We start from the raw sequence: 27,814 nt of genomic DNA, 5'->3' as shown, positions 1-27,814 counted from the left end.
CGACCCCATCTTGTCATTCAACCGCAGATTAAGCAGCCAAAGACAAAAAAATTTGGCGAGTAAACAAAGTTCAATTAATTAAACACTGAATTGATCAGAGCCAGCCTAAGTGGAAAGGATATTTGAATGCAGAAAAAAAGGGAACTGATTGGCGAAAATCTTCCACAAAGTAATGACAATCAGATGATTATAAAACAACTTTTTACAAATTAGGATGGGACGGAATTGGAATACAGAGATTCGTTGTCGTTGCAGTTTTGTTATACTGTTGAGTAGGGAAAAAAATGTTTTATTCTCTGAAGTAGGTATTTCGAATTTACAATTGATTTAAGTACGAATTTTCTGTCGTCGTGTCGGTTTTAAAATTTTTAAACTAAGTTTGGCCCCTTTGGGCAATGGAGTAGTTGGAAGGATTGAATTTAAGTGTATCTGGAGGGAAATTCAGGTAAATAATCAATTAAATAATTGAAAAGCATCTAGACTTACACTTTCAAGGACATTAAAATTATTATGGTAACAAAAAAAATTATATCATGGAAGGGAAGAAAAGTTTATTGAAGACAATTAAATTTTGGTAGAAATTTTCAAATCTGATTACTACAATGTGTTATAATATGTAAATACAGGAACAAATCATACAAAAAAATTATGAATTTTTAATAATTCGTAAATATTTGGTATACATAAGCAAAAAGCTTTGCTCGCATACGAACACTTTTAGTTAAATTTTCAAAGTAATTTTTACTAAATACGATTGAATTTCGTTCATTTCAGCATTCACTCTCATTTTTGAAGAATTATAAGCTGGCATAAGCTTTTAACTTCAAAATAAGTAAATAAAAAATGAACAAGTGCATAAAATAAATAAATAAATGAATAAATTAAATATATAAGTAAACACTGCAATTGACGGCTAATTTTGATAAATAACTACGTGATCTAGGGATAAATGCTCATATTGTTCTACCGATTTTAAAATTCTGAACAACACAATGCGACTTTTTTTTGTTGACAGCATTTTAAAGTAAAATTGAGCCCTACTCAAATTTTTCTTTAATTTTTGGATATTTTTTTATAAGTATATCCTTATAGATTTATTACAACTTAAAGTTGCATAGTAAATATGATTTATGTTTTAGAAATTCTTTGCATAAAAGATAATTTAATTAAAAACAACTCATTTTAGTATGAATCAACAAAGACATTTATTTTTTAAATAAGGTTAACTTTCTTTTACTATGATAACATAGAATGAATATGTAAAAATACTTATTGTTCATACATTATTGGACAAATATTTATATTATTGGTGATTATAATCATATAAAGGGAGTGTTGTACCTTTGACCATTTTTAATTTTGTATGCAGAGAGTAATAATTGGAAAAAAAATTCCAAATTTTTCTTGGAAGCATAGGTTTGTTTATTAATACAATTTTTTGTGAATGAAATTTAGACCAAGGTACATCATGGATTGAATTGGTCCAAAGTACAACATGGTGCTGCACAATCTATTACTCCACTACTACCACTCCACTATACTCCACTACAGCGATCATTCCATTATAACAAACGGTGCATAATGTCCTGTTTGCTATTTCGAAGGCATAATGTAATTTTAATATACATTAGATCGTCTACAGTGAAAGGTTCATTCCAATATAGTGACCAAAATATAGTTATTAAATCAGTGAAAAATTTCAAAGAAATTATTGAAACCTTTATTTCTTCTGAATTTATCATATAATTAATGTAAAACGCAATGAATCTCCCTTAAATGAAAATAGAGTGACATGACTCCCTATATTGTTTTCTTATGCCCTAGATGATTCTACTTTATGGCCATTTGTAATACGTGTCATTTTCTTTTCGTAAAATACAATAATTCCATCAATAATTCCTTTCTTGTTTAAAAATTGTTCTTTCTCTTATTGTGAAATGTCAGTCCTTTTGTGAAGTTTATTTCGTTGCAGTGGGTCGGATAGCCTGGTTCGTGTCCAAGAGGTCATGAGTTCGATTTTCGAGACTCCCCGTACTTCCGAAGGCTCCCTGTGTAGTGAATGATGACTGGTTCCCATAACAAATCATACCTCTGGGATTTCTGAATTGGAGAATGATCGTTCTCTGGTTCAGGTCAAAATTACGAACTGTAGAAGAACGAATGGGTGTGTGAATGGGTTCGCTCTATAAACGGGTAGTGGCGTATGCGTGTGACTGAAGTCGAATTCTTGGCCATAGATAGCGCCACTGGAAAACAAGAAGCACAACCCCTTTGCCCTAATGGCATACGACAACAACAATTTCTTGCAGTGACTCTGAGACGTGCTATTCATCGAAAATGGCAGCCGAAAAACCAATATATTACTTTTAATTCATTTTTCGTCGAATGCTTTTTTTACGCATATATTACTAGCCTTAAAAAAGTTGCATTGTTACCGATTTTTCTGTTAAATTAGTAGCGTTGGCATTATACCCGCTCTAATATTTTCTTTCAGAAAACATTTACGCCTGAATCCGCCAGTATAGTATGTCCGTTCCCCTCACACCCTTTTCTTAAACCAATGAGAGTCAGACATGCTATTCTCTCTGTTCTTTCAATACATACACCTTCGTTATTGTTTTAATAAATATTCATGAATTTGTTTAACTGGACTATCTTTATTTCGCATCCTTCAAATCACCTTCTTTGCAACATAAAATTGGTTAAAAAAGTTTTTTCATCTGTGAGATAGTATTTACGATATTTCTGTGCACTCACGATGTAACGTCACGATTTAAGATCAAGCAAAAAAAATTCAAAAATATAGGAATTTTTGCATTTTTTGATATGTTTGCTTGATATGTTTTTTTTTCGGTTCTCCTTATAATATTGTGTTAATATATTTCCCCTAGGCTAAATGATACAATATTAGAACACACTTTAAAACTGCGGATATAATCGTATGAGCTGATGACAAGATTATATGTATTTTTTTATTTTGCTCTCTAGCTTTTTAGTTTCTTCTTTATTTTAATTTTTAATTTCTTTTTTATTTTATTTAATTTTTTGTAGTTTTTCTTTATATTCCTTAAAAAAAGTTTCGTTTATGTTTATTTCTTTGTATATATATATCTAGACATATATATACATGCCAACTTACACTATTTTCGAGATAGGGTTTTCCTAGTGGTAGTAAAACAATTACCGAAAATCAATGATACTCAAACATATATTTATATTTTGAGTAGGGTGAAATTCTCTATCGAAAGAACTATTATGATTTCATATATTTATTGTAATTATTTATGTGTAGTAGTGCTCATACTCATTTATAATTATTATTATAGTTCAGAAACTTTAAAGAAATAACATGAGTTTCGCTACCACTTTAAATATGAAAGTAAAATCTTCGGAAAACCGGAAGAGTTGGTTGCTACATATATATATATATATATATATATATATATATATATATATATATATATATATATATATATATATATATATATACTTTGATTGCATTCCCGTAGTTTGCAGTCCCCTTCCCCAATAAATAGCTGTCAACTCAATTCGTAATGTCAACTCCAAAATGGTCGGGAACATGATTAAATTGTTAAATTTCGAAATTGGTTTCTGTTGTGCAGGGAAGTATTTTCGATGAGGACCTCTCGGGGAATGAAAGCTTCATCATGATCATCTTCTCCCAAAGGCGTTATTGATGATCCTCCGCAATCATCATTCGATTCATCCTCCCTTTCAGCCTATCTCTCGGAGATATCTGCGTGTTTGTTTAAGTTCAGTTGAATCGTAGTAGGAAATTCTATTAAGTTTTATTTCTGGAAACATTCGTTAACTTATGCGATTTTATTTTTCAATACTAGGGGTTCATGCCCCCTGTTCACTGCCCCTCATTAACCCCGATGATTGCTTTGCAATAATTTTTGTTCGTTGGCAGTAAACAGTTTCTCTACTAAAGTTAAAATTATTCGCTTTACAGCTATGCACTAAAATGAATTTTGCTTGTGCCTCCACTTCAAACGTTAATATATTATAGCTAGTATTATAGACATTTATATCTATTGGTGAACAGAAATAATTTTTGAAAGGAATCTTTTTTTTAAAATAACATTCATATTGTTATAACATTATATTGTTCAAACAAAATTGAGTTCACAACCGTAATTTAAAATTTTCGCTTACGAAAATGGCAGGTATATTAAAAACTATTTTTGTTTGCATCTCATTTTGTGTGAAGTTGAAGTTGGCTCATTTTGCGTGAAGTATCGCTAAGTTCTAAATCATTTAAGAGATCTCTTATTCATGCTCAACTGTAATTCATAACGGTATACTAATGTTATTTGCACAAAGATAATAATTGTAAAAAGGTAATAAGATTAGACCATATAAAAATGCTTATGGAAAAACAACACCTTTATGACTCTCATTACTTTTATGCTGATGACAGCCAAAAAATTATGAATATGAATTATGAAAAACTGGATCGAGACCGCGATATTTTCCAGTTTTTATTTGCTACACCATCATTAATTTTTTTAATATAGTAAGAAATAGCCAGCTGAATATATATTTTCGTACCGGTTTTCATTTTATTTTATAACAGCAGACCAAATTCTGAGTTTACGACATTCAATGTTCAATTCCGTTGCCTTCGGAATTTTGAACTGAATTTAGAAGACAAGCTGGATCAATCATTGGGATAAACAAGCCTTTCTAGAGATCATTTTAATGGAACTAAACAACATTTGTTTTAAATGAAGCGGAAAAACCTCGAGAACCTCCCATGGTTAACCCGAATGCAAGGGAACTCTAACCCATGATCTGTCTGCCACTGAGGATATTTTACGTTAACGTTGTGTTTGGTGAAAGACGGAGCGAAGTTCTTATCAACCAGCACAGCTGGGATTCGAACCTGATTCACCTCTTTGGGAAGCGAACAGTCCTGAGCCCCCACGTTTTCCTCTAATCGATTGGAAGAAATAAAGTAAATAATAAATTAAACGTTTTTAATACTTTGATCCCAAAGGTTGTTTTTTAGGAAATTCCCGTCTTAACACTCACGTTGCTTGGAAGTGCTCGGTTTTGCGATATAGCAATGAGAAGCACATTACTAACTGATTGAAATAAATAAAAAATATTATTAATAAAAAATATTATTAATAAAAAATTAATAATAAATCAATAAATAAAAGTTAAGCTTTAAACAAGTGAACTTAAAATAAATATTTTCAGTTATTAATTTAAACAATTCGATTTTTTTTAATGTTATATTATACATTGGCAATCACCGCTGATTGACAGGGCGAAAACGGCAAGTTCAGTGGCGTCACTAATGATTGAAGAATCGCTGAATCTGTTGATCAATATTGCGTACGTAATCTTGCACAAAACTGAAGTGCCACCATAGTTGTTATAAAGAAAAATAATTCAAATATTTTTATTACTTGTAGTTCTGCCCGGTGACTTTACGCTATTAACCCCTTGGGGACGGGTGATTCAGAAAAGCATTCGTACAAAATCAGAATCAAGCTGTAATTAAATAAAAAACGGTAACTTAAATGTGGTCGTTGCTAATTTGACAGACTTACTTTGCTTTTACTTTAATTATTGTTAGTTTAATTATATATATAATCAATGTTAATTCAAAGTATAACTAAATAGTTTTATTTTGAACAAAGTAATGGTGAATTAAATAAATCAAACAATTATAACTCCGCCCACAAATAAACTGCTAAAGAAATACTTTGATTACCAGTTTTATAATTTTACAATGATTGATGCAGTTTTATGCTGTCACGTATTTGTGACAGTCGGCGCGAAAGGGTTAAATTAAGCAAAGACGAATTTAAAAGTTCTACTTATACAAAATAAAGATTAATTATTTTCAGTATTATTCGGCACTGAAAACCACATTTTTATTCGTAGACAACTCATTGTGAAACTTTACTACAATCAAGAAATTGACTCCATTAATTTTGCATTTTAGCACATAAAATTAGCCCATTTCGTTTCAATTACAATTGATTTTACATAATTTATATTTAGAGAAACACGCTTCAAAAGTGCAAGTATTAAAAAATATGTGGTAATAGCATAGTCTTGATAGTTTCGGAAACTACTATTTTGAAGATGTTGATACCATGCTGATTTTACCCATGTTTACCTGTCATAATCGATCAAAGATAAATTGCAATTGAAGAGGGGTAAAAGCCCTTTAGCTTTCAGGAAAATTTGGCTTTGATCAAGCAGGACTCATAACTGGCCTCTTTTTTCTACAATCTATGGTGAAGAATTCTTTGTAAGGTTTTTGACGTTTCAATAGCCCTGCAAACATTTAATAATTTTCAAAAAGCATTTTCAGGTCCCTTATATGTTCAAGAACATTGTAAATAAACTTCGGTAAATAAAGCTAAAAAATATTACTGAAAACATATTGCTACCGCTTTAAAATAAGAGAAAAGATAATAATAATTATGAGACTCGTATTCAAGTACGCGCTGAGTGAAAACTTTTTATACTGTAATTCACGAAGCTCGGCTACCATAGGGAAGCGAGGGTTTCGATTAGATCTGTCTAAGTTCTAACACGAAAACTTTTTTTTAACCTGGTGCGATATTTCCTCCCCTCTTCATATTACTTATTATCAAATTAGATGAAGTAGAAAATAACATGAACTTATTTAAATGAATCAGATAGTCATCGATGAGAGTGGCAAACGCCGTAGGTGCCGTTTAAATATTCAAAAAGAAAAAAAAACATGATCTACTTTTAATTTAGTACAATCTTTAATTCGAAACTTATGAAAGAAAGTTAATAAAAATCGCTCATTTTTTAACAAGCCTTAGAATCTGTGAAAAACGTTCTCCTTGTAACCACAGTCCATATTTCACAGCACTAATGCGAAATGTACGAGAGTTCGTTATAAGAGAACATAGATTCACATATACAACCAAACAGACAAACAACCAAACAGATCTTTATTTTATTTTTATAAATTTTATCAAAAAATCATGTACACCACTTTCTATGATTAATTAAAAACAACGTTTAAAATCACAGATTTTTTAGGAGTATTCATATAATCATCTCTTACTGTGCGCAAAATAAAAAACGGACCACCCTGAATAACTTCGAATCTTATGATCGTGTTCTCACGTTCTAGGACTCGGTCTTGAATGGTTCAAGGGGTCAGGTTGAAGGGTCCAAAGTTTGGACTTTTTAACTCTTTCTAAGGCCGTGGTTAGTATACTTACCACCACTTTTTAAAGTCCACGGGGAACTTTTTTATCACTTGTAATTTAGGTTTCCATTTGTTAATAACTTCAGCTTTCTTGAAGTGCGTTCAAATAAAATTGGTAACCATTTGTTAGTTTAAAAAAACGTATAAAAGTAATAAAATACATAATTCCATTTGAAGTTTGTAGCATTTCTAAAATTTATTTTATAAGTAACGAAAAATAAAAGTCAATAAGTTCCTAATAGGTCGTGGTAAATATACTAACCGCAGAAAAAAATGGCATTAAAATTTAGATGAATTTTTTATAAGCTAAATTAGTTTTTTTCTTCTTAAATGAGTTACTATTCTTGTATCAATTTCAATTCTAAAAATACTTTAATTTACCTTCACTGGAAATAAGTGGCCCATTAAAGGGTTAAAATTTATTTTATATTTTTCGTGTTTCACGATGTTTTGCGAACTTAAGGGAATTGAAAAATTTTTGCATACAATTATAAAATCTGTTTTTACAAATAAAAAGGTCTTTTTTAATATTACACAAGATAACAATCAATAATTTTGAAAGGTAGTTATGGAAAAGTTTTGGTGCAAATTTTCACGTAGCCTTCTTATCTGAAGGTATTTATATAAAAAAGATCTAATCAATAAAATTGAAAATTGCTAAAAAAATTATTTCAATTTCGCTAACATTGAACAAAAAGTTGTTATAAAAACAATAAAATATTTTTAAAAATATTTTGAGAAATACATTTATAAATATTTCTGTAACGAAAATAACGTCTCCATAATTCTCCATAAACTTCATTTAATATTTTCAATAATCAGTAAATTATGTTTTATTTTATACACATTACGTAAATATTTAACATAAAAGATACGTAAAATTAATATTTAGAAATCTACAGAAAATAACTGTATTAATTAAAAATTTTTAAATTGCTTAATATATTTCCAGCTTACACGCTTTGCACCTTTCTGCCTACGTATACACCCCGAACACTGTAAAATACAGAGCCTTTAACCTTAAATGAACAAAGCCTACATAATCTTCTCAATTGATTGATTGGCCAGGTTGAACTAATGGATTTCAAAGGGTAATGCGCGACAATACCCTGGAGCAAAGGCGAAAGTGTGCGTAAAATGTTAAGCAAACGAAACTCTCGTTGAGGGTTCGCAAACTACAGCCTATTAGAGGAAAATTCCATCTAAATAAAGCTTGGTTTAGACTGTTTAGATTTAAAGTAACGAGTTTTAAATTAGTCTCATCTTGTTCTTCTGTAGCTTGTTTAAAATTAAATTAATCGGGCAATGGTATTTAATCCATGCTTTTAATTATTTCTGTGAGAAACAAACTTTGTTTTTGTTCAAAAAAAGGTACTATTTTTAAGATTTAATTGATATTAGTTAGGGGAAAAGTACATTTTGTTACGCATTACGATAATGATTTTAATAAATTTAAATTGATTTCATTCAAAAACTAAAGAAACTTAGTTCATTAATTTAGTATAAAAATTTAATTTGAGGACCTTTACGGTTTCCGGATCAGGCAGGACATAAGTAAGTGCGACCTTAGATTGTAAATTGTAATTGAAGTGCGTACTTTAGCTTTTTGTTGTCTAAAGAAAACTGCGAAAACTAAGAATTAATGCATACGAGTACCCGGTCAATGAGGTAACCTCAGTAGTTGCTGTCTCAATAGGTTTAACTAAACAGTAGTTACTTTAGCTAGTAGTTAGCTGTTAATTAAAAATAAAGGAAGTAAAATAATAGGCAATGCAAACGAAGCAACACTAACAAAAATCAAATGTGGTTGATTGGTTCATGGGGTTGATTGGTTAATTTAGAAACAGCTTTTTTTTTAATAATTTATTTATATTAATAAGTAATATTCAATTGCAATCCGGAATGCTGGAAGATGTATTTTTATATTATGTGGTCATTATCAGGGTTCCCGCGGTCCTTGTAAAATTTAAAAAGTGGTAGCAAATTTAGGGTGGAGCTACAATATACTTTTTTATTTTAATATACTTTTTTATCGTAAAGTGCTGAAATTTTCGTGCATATATATATTTTTTAGAAAACAAATTTTAGTGGTGGCTACACAGAAATAAAAATTTCGAAATTTCTTTTATTTCTATTACCACTTTTTAGAATTCTCAAGGACCGTGGGAACCCTGATTATCTATCAGATTGTTATTTTTATAAAATATAAATTTTTTATTTCTAGTGGTAGATATAAAAATTTAAATTTTCTGTTTGCAGCTGGTGGCCATTAGACTCTAATATAGTTTAGTGGCAACTTTTTCTTCAAGTCTTAATGTATCAGTAATCTGCATGGATAGATCAGTTTTATTTAATAGCATACCTGCCAACTTTTACGCATTTGGCGTAAAATTTTATTTCTATATTTAAAGTGGTAGTAAAATGTATGCTTTCTATACATTCCTTCCATTTATAAACTTAATTTAAAAATCTTTTTGACCACCACTATTTTTAAAAAATGTAAGCATATATGTTGATATAAAATACAGTCGTGTTTGTCCAGATAAGCTTCATCCAAAAACAGCATATGTTTCTCCTTAGAATTGTAATTTAAATTCGAATTGACTACCACTGGGGAAAACCATCCTCGAAAGGATTAAAAATTGGCAGTCATGCAATAGCCACTTTTTGCAAACTTGGTTTTGATTGGGTTAACTTAATTTAAATCATAATAGAAATAATCTACGTCTATAATTTACATTTTAGTGAAAATTCTGTTTTCTAGAGTCTTTTTGCATTGATGTACTTTGATAATTAAAATATTTAATATATATATATATATATATATATATATATATATATATATATATATATATATATATATACAGAGATGCCAACTGCTCCGGACACGCCAAAAAAATTTAAAAAACGGTAAATAGCTACAAAGTAAATTTTGGATGTATATGACTGTTTTTACTTGCTTTTCAAAAGGTATAGCATGACATAAATACTATAAAATGGTGAATTATATAAGCCTACGAATCATTTAGAAATAGTGGTGGATAAAAATCTACTAAATTTAATTTATTAAATCAAGAATCACAATTGATAGACTACCACTTTAAAATATATATTTGCTGTCCGGAGCAAGTTGGTATATCTGTATATATATATAAGAGAGACGATAGGGAAAAAGCTACCGGTTGCTTACTTTGTCCACTTTTTTTTCTTGACTCGCCATGTGGAGCGGTTATTTTCAGGTCTATTTAGGGGTTTTCAATACTTGTTGCATACCTGTCAACTCTTCCGGATTTTCCCGAAGATTTTATTTTTATATTTAAAGTGGTAGCAATACTCATGTTATTCCAATTAACTTTTTGAATTATAATGATAATTAAAAATGAGTTTGACCACCACTACCTATAAATAATTACAATAAATATATAAAAGCATAATAATCCGTGCTCAAACGGGATCAAAATATAAATATATAAGTCAGATTGTTTTTCGTTAATTTTTTTACAACCTCTCTGAAAATCCATTCTCAGAAAGAGAGAAAGTTGGCAGGTATGTTGTTGCCAGACTGGCTACACTGCACGAGTAAAGCTGGGCTGAAAGCCTATATATATATAGACGGAAAAGAGTAATAACTGGTAGGAAATAAATTTCATTTTTTAGCTTTTTTTCTTGAATAATAAAAATCTATAACTATCAATTGTTATTAAGGGATACAACTTTTGTATTGAATTGCTTCTTCGCTGAGAAAAACTTACTTAGAGTGAATTGTTTATTGTTGAGAATAGACTAACTCCTCCCAAATGTTATCTAATATTGAAAAAGTTTTCCTACCAGTATTTTCTCTTTTCCGTCTCGCTTTCAGACCTGGAGTAAAGGTTGAACTTCGTCACATAGTACAAAAGATAAAAATACAAATAAAGTTAAAAATATGGAAAAAACATGGAAAAAAAAATTAACAAAGACTAATGAAAAGAGGGATAAAATAATAAAATAAAATATCTTTGAAATATTTAAAAAAAATTTCATGAAAAAAAAAATTAAAAAGCCGGAAAATAAAATAATGAAAAGATATAATCTCGTCTTCATCTCACACGATTATATCCGAAAAAAAGAATGCTTTCTAGTAATTAATATAGCCAAAGCGAAACATATCAATATAATAGTGTGAAGAGTACCTAAAAAATTGAAATGAAAATAGAGCATAATAAGTAAAAAATATACGAAATAATAATGCAGAGAAATATACGAAGAAAAGTGCAGAATAATATACAACAAAAAAATTAAATTACAGAATAATTAGAATTTTAACTTATTTTATGAGATCTATATATTTGCAGATTATGAGCAGTTAATTAAATGTATTATTTTTCGTAATTTTCTTCGTTATTCTCCCTTTTATTTTTTTTTGTCTTTATTATGTCATGTTTATATATATATATATATATATATATATATATATATATATATATATATATATATATATATATATATATATATATATATATATATATATATATATATATATATATATATATATATATATTAAGCAAGAATGACGTTGTTTCCAACGAATGTAAAGGAATTTGAATAATCAGAATTATTTTAAAATAGAAACTTAGATAGATTATTTTGTGAAATAACAAAATCCAATTAAATTTGTTCCTTCTAATGCGTAAATCCTTCTGAGAATAATTAAGATTTTATTTTTTTAAGAATTTATACAAAAAAAAAAGTTTCAGTATTAGAACCTAATTAATATTCAGATTTTTTTACCTTTGAATAAATTTTCTCGCTTGTACTGTAATGTGATACAACGGAGTCTCGAGATTTACACTTTCGTATTTAAAGGAAAACTATTGATAAAAATATTTTTAAAAAAGTATACAAATGAAAAATGGTTTTTAATTAATTTATTTTTCTTCTTGATTGTATATTTTGTTAAAAACAAATGAAAGTAGAAATAAAAGCGATGAGGAGTGTAATTGTGAAATTTAATTAAACATCTCTAAAACTGAGATTCAAAGTTTTGATTATAAATATCAATTTCTAAAAGTTTAGAAATTCATTCGAATGTTAGTCCGACATTACATAATTTAGTTTTTGAATCATAAATAAAATAAACAACTTTCTTTTAACATAAAAGTTAAACTTTTAAGATTTAAACCAATTAAATTATGCTCTGTTTTGTCTATTTATAACAGTTAAATATATTTCAGAACAAAAACAGTCAAATATATCTTCAAATATGGCGACCTTTTCCCAACTATTAATCAAGCTTCTTTAATTTACCTTAACTAGAAATAAATGATCTGTAGAAAGGTTAAGAGCGGCCGAGATCTCACAAATATCAAGTACTCAAAATTTTAAAAAAAAAAAATGTTTTCTTTGACCCCACCTAGAGTTTCGTGTATCCGTAGTATATAAGGATGAATTTATATTACGAACGTTACCAAGAATGTCAATTTATAGGGTCGTAACATTTCTTTTTCTCAATGGTGGAACCAATTATGTTTTGTCACATAAATCTTAATTTTAAAAATTAAATTTTGAACTAATATGCAGTCTAACCTCTATTTAATGAACTCGAGATATAGTGGACGCTCGGTAACAGTGAACAATTTTAGTGGTCGCATCGGAACTGCTGCTTAACAAATGTTATTTCGTAAGGTTACAGTAAACAGCTGTGGAATTGGTAGCTCGTTTGTAGTGGATTTAAACAATTGTTATAAACTTTTGGAAATAATTGTTATAAACTTTTTAGGGGGGATTACGCAATAAATTCAAAAGTATATAATTAAACGCACATCACAAGGAATGTTTAAAATTAGTTATTTCACTGGTCTGATTAATGAGAGTTCATAAAAAAACAAGCTTTTGCGGGTTGCACAGAAATTTTTTCTAAAGCGTCTAAAATAAAGAGAAAAAAACAACTAAAAATTTTCAAAAATCACAATGTTTGCAAAAATAAACGTGTGAAAATTCGTTATAGGTAGTATCATGGATTCATGTTTTTTTATTGTCCTTTTCAATAGCAAGTCTGTCCATATGTCAGTTGGCCTATATGTCACAATGCACAATCTCAGATGAAGCAGTCAAGTATTCCGTTAGTGAACTGCTGTAGTGTTTCATTTTAAATCAATGTCAATAATCTAATGACGTGGAATTGATAATTTCAATTGATTATTGATACCACATCAATTGATACCACATTAGCATAATTTTTCTAAAATTGTGCTAATGTGGTTGATCAGATTAAATTTTAAATGAGAAATTCAGACAATTTCTTCCTGATTCTGGTGTCGAAATGGTAATGATCTGTGACAATTCTAGCAATGTAAATGGTTCAAGTTGAGCTTGTTGATAAATCAATTATGTTATAATTTTCAATTATACATCAATTATTCTTTTGATAGTTCATTTTCACCTGTTACAAATATAACTGATAAGGCTTTAGATACAAAAAATTAAAAATATATTTAGGAATGCAAAATTTTATTAAATAAAACATATAGCGATTAATTAGTTCTACTGGTTATTTGCAGAAAAAGCATTTCAATTAAAACATATCTAAAAAAAATACTTATTTTTATAGAACAAAATATTCATTTTCTTTATTTTCCCTTTTAGAAAAATCAATACATCTTGAAAGAACAAAAACCTCATAAAAGAAAACACGTTTGATGCTTAACAAAGTGTCATAAATTAATTAATAAAACTAATTAAGTTAATAAAAAACATCCATTTTGTTCCGAAAATAAGTAAGAAGCATACACAGTTTATTAGGTTTCAACAGTGCTACTTGTAAATTTAATTATTTAACTTTTAGTATTAAATATTAAGTTTACTGCCTTTACAAGAGATTAAAAATGTGTCAATACGCTTTACGCTTAGATTCGATTAACACTAGAAAGGCTGAACTTTGCTGGATACTTGGAAAATCTAAAGGAACCTATATAAATGGCCCCTCCAAGATTGTTTGTGTGTAGATCAATTAGACACCCAAAAATTTTAAAATATTAGTATAATTATTCTATTAAAAAATTTATTAAAGACACGATTATCAAAATTCTATGGTAGTTAATTCGATTTGTTGACGAAACATTTGATTCAACAGAACACTTACTTTTCAACTATACTCATACATTTAAATATCTGACTTTTTTAAAATTCGATTTTTCGAGAATTATTCGACCGATTTCGGTCAAATTTTGCAATTTGGCTTGTAAAATTCTTAAAATGATACAGAAATTCGTATACCTTGCTATTAAATTTTTTTCGACTTTTATTAAATTAAATAATAAAATATATATATATATATATACTAGCTGTACCCTGCGTGCGTTGCAACGCTTTCAATTTGAATTTGAATTTTGTATTTAAGTGTGTAAATGACATTTGCGATTATGATTTGAAATGCAAATTTTATTTAATGGTGAAAAAAAGCAGTTAATTCTCTAGGATATCATTAGTGCATTTTCAAACAGACATGTATGGTGATGCACACGGAGCATGAAACATATTTTGGACAATGATCTGAAATAAGACTGGATCTATGGTGACATCAAGAATTTCTGCTGATATCTGATCAGTTTTAGAAGGTGGTTTTTTTTCAATAAGCCAAATTAGAATGTGTGCCTGAGGCAATCCTCGTTTTTGCCATTCAATAGAGTACACCCAACACCGTGTCTCTCTAAAAACATGACGCTTCACAATGAAATCAAGTAAAGATTATCATTTTTGTTTGAACACACGTGCTGTAATATCATGACGATCCGATGATGATTGTCCTGGTAACAAAATATCTCTAATTTCAACCCAAGCAGAATTGCACGTAAATGTAATAAATAAATCTAGGAGCCCATATGCGAGAACATATGTCATTGCATCCTGTGAGTATTCATACATGTGCCTTGGAGTCCAAGGCACATGTATGAATACTCAGACATGTATGAATACTACATTTGCAGGGAGTCCAAGTTTTTCTCCCTGCAAATGTAGTCGGCAATATAATCATTTTCCCCACATCATTAGGATTAACGTTACCATCATTAATTATTGCATCCCGTAAATGAATGCATTCTTCTGAACGTAATTTGGTTTGATTTAATTTAATATACAGTAGGCGTTCAGTTTCAATTTTCGCATACATATCGACAATGTATTGATGAACTAATTGTCGACATTTTAAAGTATGATTATCAGCGTTTTGGCAATCATTAATCTATATGCATAAAAACTTATTGCACTTGCTTTCTTATTGGTTTTCTCGCCTGTTTGCGGACTTCTTAATTTTATGTTAAAATAATATCCCTCCTCTCCTCACCAAAATAAAATAGGATATTGCAATGCATCATATGATCGATACGTTTCTGAGAACTCTTTGAACGTCACGATTTCTGCGATGAAGAACTGTATCGCGGGAGGTAAATTCTTCGCCAACTATAACAATAGCCACTTCATCCAATGTTGGCGCATTGTATTTTTCTTTGTGGTGGCCTACAGGTGTTTTTTCAGCTCTAATAACAACTTTGTAAATATCGGATGACATTTAGTCTAGGGCAATTGTGAACAGCCTAATTAACTGATTATGTTGATCGAAAAATTTTTGTAATACGGTAACAATTTTTCGTTTAGTGCCATTGTTTACCTGACAACGTTGATTGACTTGATCATTTGTGTTATCCATGAAATAAATTTGTAGAAATTTATGATCTGCGTTAGGCATTGAAAGAAGTGATCCTTGCACGATGATAAATTTGGCCTTGCACTTTGAATGTTGGGATGTAATTCTCGTTCAGGATACGTGTAGCACCGAATAAAGTCATTTAGAAACACGAATTGTACCGGCGTATATGCGCCAAAAAATGTTTCGATTGGTTTGTTTGACCTGATACGAAGGTTGATAATGTCTCGGCAGGCGACGTAAAATCTTGTAGTTTCTGTATGCTTCTAGAACAGCAAATTTCAGCTGTTTCATTTTTAAATTTGAGAGCATTACAAAACATACATAATTGATATATTTCTCCGATGATGACACTTGGGGGAAGACTATAGTTTGTTGTCGGATCATAGTGAAATGCACTGAAATTCAAATCAGAGTATTGGCAGCGTCTGAATAGCGAAATGCGTTCTCGGTCGGTTTTCATTCTTGCTTCCCGTTGCTCTGATGTTTCCGACGAACGGGCTTGTGTAGTTCGTAGTTGATTTGTTGACAGTCTTCTTTCCTGTTGCTCAGACGTTTCTAAGGAACGGGCAAAAGCATTCTGTTCTCGATTAGTTTCAAGTCTTTTTCCCGTTGCTCCGATGTTTCTGAAACACGGGTAGTTCTCTTTTTGCGCGCTTGAGATGTCGACCGACTAAGAGCGATTTGCTTAGGCGGCATATTTTTGCAAATATTCTTTCTGACAACGAAAAAGAAATGCAAAAGTTGGCAGTGGTCGCAAATTTGCTAAATCGAAATATCACATACATATTTTAAATAATAAAAAGAGCAATAAAAATGAGATGAATAAGAAATATGAAAATTATAAGATTTAAAACAAAAATCAATTTTATAAATGAAGGAAATAAAATGGATGAATTCGAAAACTTTGCATAAATAAACAAACAAATAGTTTTCAAATGACAACTGTCACAGCACTGAAATCTTCGAAAAGTATATTTAATTTTGCTAACCTAAAATTACGTACTAAATATAAATATTTCTGAAAACGTGCAATTTGAATGAAATTTGCTTTTGTCTTTATATTTATTAAACAGTTTTCACAGTACTGAATCCGTGATACGACCAACAATTAAGAAATCTATTCTCGTTGATTTTACTTGCTTGTGCTCACCTGACATAAAGAAAAGCGCGAATTAAAAATTAAAGTATATGCAATTTACTTTAATTTACTTTTCTAAATGAATAGAGTTATAAGATAGAAAATATCACTGTTGTTATCTTCAAGATATTTGAAAATTGAATCGTTTATAGCAAAATTTAAAACAATGGCTAGCTTTTAACCAATCAGAAAATTCAATTTCGACTTTCACTGATATCGCTGGAACGGTTTATCGCACGGGATAAAAAGTATCCTATGTCCTTCTCCTGGCTCTAAACTACCTCCCTGCCAATTTTCAGCTAAATCGGTTCAGCCGTTCTTGAGTTATAAGTGAAGTAACTAACACGACTTTCTTTTATATATATAGATATATATATATATATATATATATATATATATATATATATATATATATATATATATATATATATATATATATATATATATATATATATATATATATATATATATATATATATATATATATATATATATATATATATATATATATGTATATATATATATATATATATATATATATATATATATAATCATTAAAAATTATTTTTTGCGTGGAATTATTTTTGGATAAACGAATTTTAGAGTTGTGTGCGAAAGTTTTAAATTCCTTAAATAATAAAGCGAAATAAAATAGGGCGAAATGCTCCAAAAGTGAAATTAACATTATTTGGTTCAAACTTTGGACAGCTCTCCCCACCAAACTATTTAACCATTTTATCTAGTACCAAAAAACTTCACCCTTCCAACAAATTTTTTAACCTAATACACCTGACTTTTAATTTAACAATAACTTAATTAATGTTATTAAATGATTTGAAGATTTTGATAAACCTTACTACCCATTGGAAAAATTGGTGTTGTTTTGGGTTTGATGGCTAGCGCACCTTATTTGGACGTCGTCACTATTTTCAACTGTGTTCAAGAGTGATGGCAGGCAGTGCGCATGCGTCGTCATTGCATACGTTGCTATGGCGACTGCTAATGTTTGATAATTTTACTAATATTGCAGCTGGTAATGGAAGGTGAATACACTGCATGGTTACGGTCATAGAAAATGTTTCTCTCTCCCCCTCCCCCCCTTCAAAAATGTCGATCAAGATCATTTCTTAAGAACTTAATGAGCGCTTATTTAAAGATGAACACCTTAAAAAACAACAACATACCAAAGATTTCTTCTTTAAATATTATTAGTATCCCACTGCCTATTTGTGAACATGTAGTCGCTTCCATGGGATATTGTAACTTTTAAGTGTTACGCTCCGTCAAAGAAAGTGAAAAATGCAGTTTTTGACGTTTTCTTGCCCTGAAAATTTTGGTAAAGCAACACCTCAGGGAATTTTTTAATAGAATATGAATGCTATAGATAGTGTTCTCTTAAAAATATCTTCGCGTTGGAAATAATCCGCCAAATAAAAAATTCATCCTTGCAATAGGCCAGTGGGAAGATATATATGATATTTAATGTAATTTATATGCAGCTTTTATAAAATTTTTTTCTCAAAATTGGCATGAGATAATATTTTCCTAATGTGTATGTTAGTAGATTTCTTTGCCTACACGAAGGTGTGTTTAGTGTTCTTGAGCGATGATGCCTTTTTTAAATTAGCTAATTTATAAAATTTCTAATTTCACAATTTCTGTGGTTATATCTGCTAACAGCATCGACTACAAATTAAAGTCACAGAGGTTATTCTAGGAGTGAACTTTTCTGTACAATTTTCTAGAACAAAACAACGTCAGTAACTGCGTTTCTTATTAGCTTTGATTCGGAACCTTAACCACTAACTACTAATTTGTTTTATAAATATGGAAAATGCGATGCTCATCATCTCTTACAGTTTGACTCGCTTTATACCTTTAATTAAACATTCACATTTTATGAAAATATAATTTTTCTTTAGAATAATGGGATTATTAACATTCACAATTTTTTCAATTGTCCTTTCATCTTCAAATTCATATGCTTTTTGATTTAACGGAGTTAGATTAACTCTCAGATTTATTGGATCTAGTCTTATTAATTTTATCTCAACCGTGTTTTGAAATATTTTGACGAATCCGGAGCAGTTGGCATTTTTCCAGTATCAGTACACTAACGCAGAAAGTTTTAAAATAAATTAGATTTACATGTATTTTTATCAAGATCACGATCATAAGTTAAGCAGACCTTTTTAATATCCGTTTAAATTTTTTAAAGTGAATATTGGACTTTTAATTCTAAATTATTTAAATACTAATAAATTACCCTTTCTTCCATTAGGATAATCATTTAAGGAAAGAAAAAAATTCAAGCACTTGGAGAGTACGTTGTGTGGCTCGAATTTATACAAGATTAAAAAAATAAAGTCTGTTTCTTCAGATATTTATTCCATCGAATTTTTTTTCAGTGAGATAAGAAATCATTTTACAATTATATTTTATTATCGTCGTTGAACAGCCGACCCAATTTTCTTTGGGTCTGCGAATATTATGTTCAACTCCGTAGCTTTGTAATTTTGAACCCAATCCAGAAGACAAGGGAACGAATGGACCAAGTATTGCGAGAAATTTGCCTTTGTGGAGGACTTTTTGATGGGACTAACCCGCATTTGGGTTACATGGAGAGGAAAGCCACGAAAATCTCAAACGCTTAGACTCACGGCAAGGGGACTCAAACCCATGATCCGTTTACCGATCTGTCTGTTCGGTGCTAGCCGGATGCGGAACTCGTATTCAAACCCGGTTCACCTCATTGGAAGGCGAACGCTCTATCCCTTGAACCATCACAACTCAATGAGAAATTATTTTATTTTATATCCGTTGTTGAACAGTCAACCCAATTTTGGGTTTACGACTACTAATGTTCAACTTCGTAGCCTTGTAGTTCTGAATCAATCCACAAGACAAGGAAAATCCTGGATCAGTACTCCCAGATGTAAGATTTGTTATTGGAACATGGAGGACTTTGCGACTCGACAAATTTAACATGAACCAGACACCATTAACTACACGTGGAGTCTTCTGCTGGTGAGGATCGAACGCACGAACTCTTTGACATGGGCCCAGTGCCCTACCAACCAGGCTATCCTGGCCCCATAAGAAATTATTATAACATATTACCAAATCAAATATTATTATATTTAAAAATCTAAATTGAGTAACTGGGATCTAAATAGCGCAACTGCCTAATATCTCACAAAACATAGCAAATTTGAGATTAGAAATTTTATAATTTATATATTTTATTAAAAAAAGTACTTTTGTGAAAATATTGCCTTGCAGTATAAGTTGTAACCGTAAACAGCTGTATACTTTCGAACCGGAAGTAGCTCAGGTTAAGAGCTCGAGATTGTTTTATACATTTATATTGAAACTTCCAACCCATCATAGTTCCATTCCAATTTCTTTCTTATTCTTCATTCCTTACCTGGTAAGCCCACTCACGGAGACACAATTTGTCATCAAATATTCTTTAGCATTTCTACCACAATCTTTCAATCTCACTTTCTGCTCATATCAAGTTGGGCAGAGAGCATTATTATATAAAGAAATTAATTATGTTGTTAACACCATACCTGCCAACTCTTCCGGAAGATTTTATTTTCATATTTAAAGTGGTAGTAATTATATACTATTTTTTCTTTTATAATCTTAATTTTAAATGATATTGATCACCACTATTCTTACAAAAATTAAGCACGTATATTAATATGCGTTACTGTCATGGTTGATAACTTAAGTTTTCTCAAATACAACGTATTTGTTTGCTTAAAATTGAAGTTTTAATTCCATTTTAATAACACTGGGAAAAATAATAATGGAAGGGATTAAAAGTTGGCAGGTATGCATGCCCTCCAACTTATGAGGATTTTGAAAATAATTCTTTCTAGTGGTAGCGAACCAAAGTAGAAATTTTTAAAGCAAATGGATCTCTCATAAAACTTTATCAGAACTTAAGAATCTAGCCATATGGCCTGCACTTTTATAAGTAATAGTGGACAAGTTACGCTAAAATTAATTTTTTTTAAATATTAAGACATTAATTTTGCTACCGTCTGAAAAGAAGATTTCTGAAACTACAGAAATTTCGTAGCAGTTTGGAGGGTATGGCGTATGTAACACTCTGAACACGGGAAAGTTCAAAATATATATAAAATTTAACATAATTAAATACTGGTAAATTATGGTATTAAAATTTTAAGTTGCCTTTATGAAATTTTATTGAAAATAGAAACTCTCCTCTTTAGAGACTATCGTCCATTAGGTTTTATGGATGTCAATGCAACGGTATATTGCTCACTATGATTGCCAGAACTTTAATAAAGTTACGATCTTTTATTAGTATGTTTCTGGTTTGAAATCTCTAAAAGAGAATTCGCGAAATGTACTGGATTTTCATAAGATTTTAACCTAGTGGACTTCCATTATATTATTGAATATTAAATATTTGCGCTGCTTGCCGTTTAACTTAAGATGATTATTACCGAATGCAAGCTGTTCGTACTTCGGAATAAAGCGTGGAAAAGAAAATAGGCGTTACTGTTTAGTGAAAGATCACCATTGATTGGACTATTAAATGTATATGAAATGCATACATTAATATTCCTCTTTACCTCAAAAATTACCCCCAATTTTAACAAAAGGCATCTTATACCCATCGTTGAACAGACCCAATTTTGAGTTTACAAGTACTAATGTTAAACTCCATAGCCTTGTAATTTTGAACCAATCCAGAAGACAAGGAAACTCCTGGATCAGTACCCACAGAGGTGTGATTTGTTATGGGAACATGGAGGACTTCGTGACTCGACAGATTTAACGTGCATCAGTCACCATTTACTACACGGGGAGTCTTCGGCCTGCGGGGAACGAACTCACGAACTCTTTGAGATTGACCCAGTGCCCTACAAACCAGGCTATCCCGGCCCAATAAGAAATTTTTAAAACATATTACCAAATTAAATATTTTCATGTTTAAAAATTTAAATCATGTAGCTGGGAAGGGCTTCTCTAGATGAATGCTTTGATCAATTTGTCTAACGCTGGGCAGTGCAGAAATAGCGGGTACGAATCCCGTCATAGCACACGAAGCATTTTTGTAATTCCCTTTTTTAATTTGTACTATCTTGTCTTAAACTTGACATGGGCTTATAAGCCGTCCTTCTAATAAGTATGCAAGCCTGCATATTTTTATATTATGTGACAAAAAGTGTAATAAATAAGTTTTTTCTCCGCAATATATTCGTCATTCAGTTTCCATTCTAAACTAATTAGTTTCAACATCAGTTATAAAATTCCTAATTATACAATGAACGCTAAAAGTATTAAGTTTAAAATAACTTGTTAGCATAAATAATGATGAGTTTCTATAAAAGCATTGATTTTTTTTTTGATAATTCTTTTTTAAATGTTAAAAAAAGATTGCACATAATTAGAAAGGAATTCTAAAGAATTTAGCAATGTTTTCTTTCTATTTTGAAGAACTCATTATAATTTTAAGAGAACTCACTGCACTAACTTTTAGGCAAATAAGACAAAATAAACAGGAAATACTTTATCCTTTTTTTTAAAACGAATATCTATTAGTTGATTAGTTTTCCTACCGTTTCTTCTTTGAATGGAAAGCAAAAAATTAGTATCTATTAAAAATCTCGATGACTTGCTTTGTGTTGATAAAATACAAGAAATGATTTTTTTTGTTTTGTTTTGAAATCAAATATTAATTCAATGAATAATGAAAATGACTGAGGAGAAATTTAAATTTAATAATAAAAAATCTTAAGAAAGTTTATTTAATTAAAAAAAACATCAAACTTATTAAAGTTTTTATTGCATCTTATTATATTTATTTTTATAACATAATCAGAGTTAATTTTATATCGCATGCTTCATTACAACGCCAGTGATATTTTGGACTTAGCTCACAAATTTTTGTCTTAGTAAATGGGCATTGTTTGAAATGCATGTTTGAAAAAATAAATATCGATCTTAAGGGCCGCGTTTATGAAATTAAACATTGCTTAACCTATGAGTTTGAAAGATGAGTCAGTTATTTTAAAAGCTTAATTACTGCAGCCAATTATCTAAGATACGAAATAAGACACAAAATATACTTTCTTAAATAAACAAATATTTTTTTGTGTAACCAATCTGAATCTTTGACAAAACTATGGAGGGGTGGGGTTAGCTGAAATCTGGAAAACATGGTTCCAGTAGTTTAGTTAGGTGTGAGGTCGAGAGTATGACCCCTAAATGTTAATTTTATTGTTTGTGTATTTCGTCAAAATGAAGCGAATTAAAAATTTTTTTCACAGGATTATAAAAGGTTCTACTCCAAAGACAATTCAATGGCAAAAATAATTATTTGTAATTAATAAATTGCTCTTGGATAGCCTGGTTGGTAGAGAGTTGGGACCATGTTCAAGAGGTCATGAGTTCATACCCCGTGAGCAAAATTTTGGCTGGTGCACTTTAAATCTGTCGGAGTTACAAAGTTCCCCAAGTTCTCCTAACAAATTAAAACTTCTGGGGGTACTGGAGCGGAGATTGATCGTGCTCTGGTTTAGGTCAAAATTTCGATTTGCTCAGGGATGGTCGGTGCGTGACCGTCTCCTCCCTGTACAACGGGCTGTGGCATATGTGTGAGACAGAAATCAAATTCTTAGCCATAGATCGTGCCTCTGTTTACAAGAAGAAGCATATCTTTCTGACTTGACTCTTTCATCGTGGCGGATTAAATAACTTTCCTTCTGGAAATATTCACTGTACATTATTGTTCTATCAGTGAAGATGTTTTTAGATTGCATTTGATTAGTATTTTTTAAAGTGAAATAAACAAGTTTTAAAGGGATTGGTGAATTATTTCAAATTTAGTGTCGCGGGGGAAGCTCTAAACTCAAAGGTAAGGACAAAGGCGCATCATTAACGCTCACAGTGGGCCAGCATCAAAGGTTTCGTGGCCAAAATTATTATTTCGATAAAATTTGTTTAAAAATTTGGGGTTTTTTATTTAAGGTTTTCATGTGCAGGTAAATTGAATTCATAGTTAAAATTTTGAAATACACTAAAAGTACCAAAAAAAACAAGATGACGGCTGAAATATGGTGAGCAATATATATATATATATATATATATATATATATATATATATATATATATATATATATATATATATATATATATATATATATATATATATATATATATATATATATATATATATAGTACGTTTAACTAATTAAATATAGCAATGAAAATATAATAATTTTTGTTTAAAAATTAAAAGCAAATTATATTTCCGAAGTAATATTACAAAATAACTCGAAAACATGAGAAAAAAAAACATAATTTTTGTTTTTCGGTATATTTAGTTCATCTTTGCAATATGGGCAAAATGGGGCTGGCTTTTTCAAAAGAAGAGACATCAAAGAAGACAACAAAAAAAACGTTTAGCTAATTACCTCGTGGAACTTTTTGGATTTAAGTTTCGAAAGTGATTCAAACTTTGTAAAATTTCAAATGATAAGATATAAACTATAAGTTTGTTAAGAGTATTAAGTAATCCAACAAATTGAAACATTATACTGTAATTTCAGACTAATTACTCTGATAAAAATGTAACAGTAAGGTGAAATTTCTATATATATTTCTGAAATATAAATTTAAGAGTTACATTTAAAAAAAACTTTTTAACATATTTTTCACTGCATTGTACTCTTGTCAGTCCAAAAAGTAAATTATAATGTTTGGGATGATTATGAATACTTAATTTGGGCGATATTAAAGCTGCCTAAACATATTTTAGTTGAAATTTAATTTTTGACTTTTGGTCAAAGACTTCTTGCCCACTGCGCAGCGATGGAGGTGTTAAAATAGTCATGTCATTATTAGCAAGTGACATGAGACAACAACAACAGTAATAATTAATTACTTTTAATTATTTATTTTAAAAATGAGCTAAAATTTTTTGTTTGCTAAAATTTTTTGTTTATTTGTGTAAAAAAATTTTGCATCATTTTAATCGACGTTGTTTTAAATGACAAAATACAAAATTGATCGACCAGTTTTTGTGAAATGAAACTTTGAAAATAAGATTTAACATTACATTAACAGGTCTGAACTTACCTGTACTGTTGGGACCATGAAGCTGTTACCCCTTCCCTATTATTGTAGAATCAAGAATCCAAATCCATCAACAACAACAAAAAAAATTTTTCCCAGAGAAACTATGTTTTTGTGTCTAATTTCTTAACTACGATTGAGACTTAGTTTGTGAAATTCCGATCATTAGATCAAAAGTTATTCAGAATGTTCAGGAATGTGCAATGAACGCAAATTTTTAGCTCGCATGTTACTTTTGAAAAAGGTTCTTATTCAAATCATTATAGAAATTTACTTAGTTTTGAATAAATGAATAAGCAAGGAATTTTCTTCTGCTAATTATTTTAAAAGTCACAATAGTAGTTTAAAAAATGGGATCAAATGTTTTGTAAACTTTTTGAAATACTTAAGATAAATTTCTTTTACAAATATTTTGACTTACATCTATTTCTATACGCGCATTTTAAGTCGAGTAAATTTTTTAAAAACTAACATTGAGCTCTAACCACTTTTTCAAACTATTTCATCCATTGTTTAAACATTTATTTTCAGATACATTGTTGGACATTGTTAGGACAACAATGTTAACCTTATGTTATGAGGTGACCATTATATCAGTAAAACATCACCACCCAACAATAAGTGATGGATGATACTGGTTCAACAGCACCAGACATTATATAAAGGATGACCGCAGTGAATCCACATTTTTCTTTGCGAGATGTTGAAATTTAGTTAAGCTGAGAAAATCTAACATCTCTTGTGTTTAACCATCATACTATTAAAGAATAATTTTCATTATGCAATGATGGAAGTTTGTTGACATATCAAAAAGCATGACGACATGAAGAAAAATGTTGCATGAAGGTGACCAATATATTGTGTTGTTAGAATCACTATGAAACCATCATAAACCATCAAAATCTTTTGATGGGACTACCAAGAAATTTGACTTGAATGTTTACAATTAGAAGTCCGCATATATACGTATCTTATTTAAATTTTTAAACTTCTTTCCGAAAGTTTATGTAATACCCCTTAAAAATTATAGGGTGTTTTGGAAAAAATTTTGAGTTTAAAATCAAAATTAATATAATTAAATTTCATGAACTTTGTAAGCTAGGAGTGAAGAGACGTTTTTTAAGAGCTAATGTGGCAATTTTTATCGACTATGCCAACATTTTGCACTTACTATGTTAACCACGTTTATATAAGACGTGTATCAATAACTAAATAAATTAAGTACAAGACAATTTGTTTTTAATTAAAAACACTTTTAAAAACACTATTATTCTTTAAAGAACTGTAAAACTGTTCTCAATGGCAACAACAAAGAATAAGGTCATAAAAAATTCATCAATCCTATATTTAGCGTAAAAGGTTTTGCTTAAGTGTGAATTAAAAAGCAAACGAGAGATATTATAATTAAATTATATTTGCCTACCGATTCATGTTTGAACTTTTATTGAAATTGTATAAATTTCTTTTCCAAATTACTTCAAAGTATAATTTAACTTCAAATTATACGAATATTTAATCAAATATTTTCATGTTAGACTTTCTAAAAGAATTGCAAAATAAAATTTATTTTTTATTTAATTTTCAAAAACATTTGTTTATCGGAAAGGATTGATAATAAACATTGTATTAAACAAAAGTAAATTAAATAAAATAAATGTAAAAACATCAAATTATACTTTCAATATACAAAACAAATTTTCTGCCTATGAGTTTCAAAATAATTCATTTATCTATGCAAAACAACTATAAATATTAAAATTTCCAAACGTAAACCAAGCAAAAAGAGATGTATAATCATCTGCCGAAATTTACTTTTTCGTTCTTAAGATAAAAAAAATACATTATTGGATATTTTATATAATAAAAATATGTAAATAATTTTATTTAATAAAGTAATTTTTCGTCTAAAAAGTTCAATTAGGATGTAGACAAAGTTGTGAATCACCCTATTTTTAACTATTGATCGTTCTGCGAAATGAAAAGTATTAAGTTTGACTTTACTTTAAGGAAAATTTAATTCTCAAACAAATAAAGTTATTTAAGGTATAAAGATCAATTTTGAAAAGAATGCACAGGAATTAAGATGATGTTATGAAAATTCTAAGCAACATGTTTGATTCGAAAAACTGTATTTCAAATGATCTAAGTTCGTATAGCGCATAAAACAGATTAATACAATTGCTGCTTTGTATAGAAATATAGCTTTAAAAAAGAAAGAAAAAGAGAATGCTTTTACTTACAGTGAGCGGAAACAAATAATATCGTCTAGAAAAACATTTGTTCTGATGATTGGGTTTTCACGTACTAAAAGTCAATTTTAATAGTGGAAGGGTTAACATAAAAGATACTCATGAATTAGTGATAATTAGTTTTTAAATTATAAAAGGGAGTTTGTGAGCTAAATATTTAAATAGTTACTCAATCACTGCATTGTTTAGAATCGTACACTTAGGCAATTATCGAGAATTATTTAATGATTTCAATCTGGTGGGAAAATGTTGATAAATTGGCAAATACTTAGAATAGTTAAATATTTATTGCTTAATTTATTGCTTGGCTGATTTGTTTCTTAAAATTTTGGATTACTGGCATCCTTTTGGCAAGAGGAAGAACGAATAGCACATAGTTGTAAAGG

General features: G+C 29.5%; 1 protein-coding gene across 1 annotated transcript in view; it reads right to left on the bottom strand.

Annotated features, from left to right (window-relative positions):
- LOC107448960 (uncharacterized) overlaps positions 1 to 27,814 on the bottom strand; it is a 284,508-nt gene that overhangs the window by 86,883 nt on the left and 169,811 nt on the right. The gene's annotated exons all lie outside the window — the stretch shown is intronic.

Source organism: Parasteatoda tepidariorum, chromosome 4, assembly GCF_982258835.1.
Source record: "Parasteatoda tepidariorum strain Cologne lab strain chromosome 4, Ptep-v5.0, whole genome shotgun sequence".
NCBI lineage: Eukaryota > Metazoa > Arthropoda > Arachnida > Araneae > Theridiidae > Parasteatoda > Parasteatoda tepidariorum.
The sequence above is the reverse complement of the archived record's forward strand: the minus strand, read 5'-3'. Positions and strand labels throughout refer to the sequence as shown.